The following is a 3,354-nucleotide window of genomic DNA, read 5'->3' on the forward strand; positions in this document are numbered from 1 at the left end:
TATATATCGTCTTGAGATTTTTTAGTCAAACTATATTTTTTTATCTCAACAAGTCAATCCTTATATAATTTAATTTTTTTTATTAAAAACATGTTAGCAATGCTAGTATATTTTTATTAATATTTTGAAAGAAAAAACATGACAACCTCTCAGTCTCCAACCTAGGTGTGGCATATTAATATTTTGAAAGGAAAAACATGACAACCTCTCAGTCTCCAACCTAGGTGTGGCAATGGCCTATAAAAGAGCCACATAACCTCTTTTATCTAATTATTATACTTGTGTGTGTGAGGTGTGCGTGGAAAGAGATGGGAAGGAGTCCATGTTGCTCCAAGGAAGGACTCAACAGGGGAGCCTGGACTGCCTCAGAAGACAAAATACTGATCGCTTATATTAAAGCTCATGGAGAAGGCAACTGGAGAAACCTCCCCGAGAGAGCAGGTACTCGTAGAAACATTTAGCTTTTGCATATGTACGAGTGGAGTTCGTTGATGCTCATTTAATGGAAACATGATTTAAATAAAGTACTTAATTTTATATAAGATTTCATGTTGAAAGAAATGGATATTGTGAGTGTATGTAGGTTTGAAGAGATGTGGTAAGAGCTGTAGACTCAGATGGTTAAATTATCTTAGACCAGACATCAAGAGAGGCAACATTTCCCAAGATGAAAAAGAACTCATTATCAAGCTCCATAACCTTCTTGGTAACAGGTTCTCTCTCTCCCCCTCTCTCTCGTTTGTGCTTTACGCAGTTTACCTATGCTTTTATGAGCAGTACTAGTAATTATTACTAGCATTCTTGAATGAGTAGATGGTCTCTAATAGCTGGAAGGCTACCTGGACGAACAGATAATGAAATCAAGAATTATTGGAACACTACTCTGGGGAAAAAAGCTAAAGGCCAATCATCTTCACAATCCACACAAAGTTCTCAAAGCAAATCTAGAGCAATTAAACCCATGACCAGCACCTAACCATCAAAGTCAACACAATCAACCCAAGTAATCCGCACCGAGGCCACTAGGTGCACCAAGGTTTTTCTCTCATTACAGTCACCACCACCGACACAGACACCACTACCACCACCTGAAATTCTCTCCTCAACAGCCATGAACGACCCCTCTCAAGCTTCCTTGATAAATCATCAACAAGATGGTCCAAATTTTCATTGCGGAACTGCAGAGGTTCATGCATGTCATGATGGCTCAGATTTCTTCAATTTCGGGAAGTGGAATGAAATTCTACAGAATGATATAGACGGAGATACACTAATGAAGAGTGGTTCTGAATATTCCTTGTGCTTATTTGATGACCTCATGTTCAAGGACGGGGCACTGAATCATTGTCCTGAAGACAATGCAGCTTTGGACCTAGAGTCTCTCGCACATTTGCTTGATTCTGAAGAGTGGCCATGAGACAAGACACTGACGAGAAACTACAGCAAAATCTCCACCCTAGAAGATATATTGGCACTTGTGGCATATCTCAATTGATTACTATTCGTAGAAATCAAAGTAATAATTAGCTTGTGTATGGTGTGAAATTAGAGCAAGTCTGTTATGATTTAGCATTTGTAAGCGCTGTGTCGGTAACAAACTACAATCATGTAATGCCCTCCTCTACTATATATGGGTTCAAAATTTGACCTTTAATATGGTTAGGGACGACTATAACTGTTAGGTTCTTGAAATTTAAATATGAAACGAAAACAGTGAATTTAAAAATTATTCGGGAGTTCCAATGATTTCATTAGATAAATTTAGAATTTTTTAGGATTTATGTCAAAATTACCTGAAAATTTGAATTTCATTTATGCTTTGAATATATGCTTCAAGGCTGGGTTGTCGCAAATTACAAGTCATTCAATTGTCCAACCTTTAATAATAATCCATATGAACCATCAATGAAAATCTCCTAAATTCCTATTCAGGAGAGAAGAATATGCTAAGCCTAAAGTGCTAGCTATAATTTTGTGTTCACTACTAGAATTTTTAGATTTACTGATGAAATTTTATGTTGGTATTTATACTCCCAGTCTGTCAGCAAGAAACTTGCCGACATGATCACAGATTGAAATAATCCGTTGAAAAAACTGTTGTCGGTGATTTTTGGTCTGTTGATAATAATTTTACAGATGATTTATTGACAAATAAAGCATGCCAAAAAAAAAATTTACCCATTTTATTTTGTTGATACTTCCATCACTGAATATAATATATCACTGACAGAAAAATCATATGTCATGCTATCAATGATTGTTTTCGTCAATAGGTATGTCTGTTAGTGAATTTGACATGTAACCGTCAAACAAACAGTTTGTTATTCTATCGGTGAGTAAATTGTGGCAATGACATTGGCAATGGAAACCCCATTAATAATAATTAAAAAAACTTATTTTTTTTAAAATCTACTAAATAGAAACAAAAAATAATTAAAAATAAATTAATATAAAATTTAAATATTTATTCAGGTTTAAACATTTATAAATTCAAATATAATTAATCTAAAATAGAGGGGCTAGAGGAGAAGGAGGAAGCAGGTCTTTGTTTGGACCGTGGGGCAAATAAGAGGGAGCATATGTATCATCCATTTGTGATCTCATGTCCAATACCAATCAGTGAAGTTTGATCGTCTCATTATTAAGTCGTTCATAATCACCAACATGATGGGTTGTTCAATCTTTAACTCATTAGTCTAAAATTGTATTGAACTCAAGAGTTTGAGTTCTCAAAATTGATTGTGAGCATCCAATGGTTGAAATATTATGAGCCATCCACAAGAACTTTGTCGTAGTGTTAAAGAGATCGTACACCCATCTTCTATCGGGTTCATCGAACGATCTTGCCTCCAACCTCAAATCCAGATCGAGATTCAAATAGGTCGAAGATCGTCATCGTATCTCTTCTTCAACCCAGTGTTATATGTATCCAAGAAGAAAAATGTTAGAAAATTCAAAAAAATAATAACTTAAGAAAAAAAAATGGTTGAAAACAACATACCAGAAATTGTTGAGCTCGACTATCCATGAATTATTGCACCATTTTTTTTACGGTCATCAATTCATACATATGTTTCCATAAAAAGCTCCATCGGGCTTGGTTCGTGTCCAAGAACTATAGCCAGCAAGAGAAAATTGTTGTTATTTAAATATATTTATATAAAAAACAACAAATAAAAAATTAATATAATTAAAAAAAGAATCTTATCATTCGCTTCACATGTGAAATAAATGGAATGGAGCCATTACTATACATGGTAACAAAACTGTGAACATGCCAGTTTTGGTTCTCCATAATGGAGTGTGATTGTCACAAAAAAAGATCAAGCATCACCTACTGCATATATTTCGCTC

General features: G+C 34.7%; 1 pseudogene; it reads left to right on the forward strand.

The window, feature by feature from the left end:
• Positions 1-305: 305 nt before the first annotated feature.
• Positions 306-1,695, forward strand: LOC118030912 (transcription factor MYB123-like; annotated as a pseudogene).
• The last annotated feature ends 1,659 nt before the right edge of the window (positions 1,696-3,354 follow it).

Source organism: Populus alba, chromosome 18 (assembly GCF_005239225.2).
Source record: "Populus alba chromosome 18, ASM523922v2, whole genome shotgun sequence".
NCBI classification, from domain to species: domain Eukaryota; kingdom Viridiplantae; phylum Streptophyta; class Magnoliopsida; order Malpighiales; family Salicaceae; genus Populus; species Populus alba.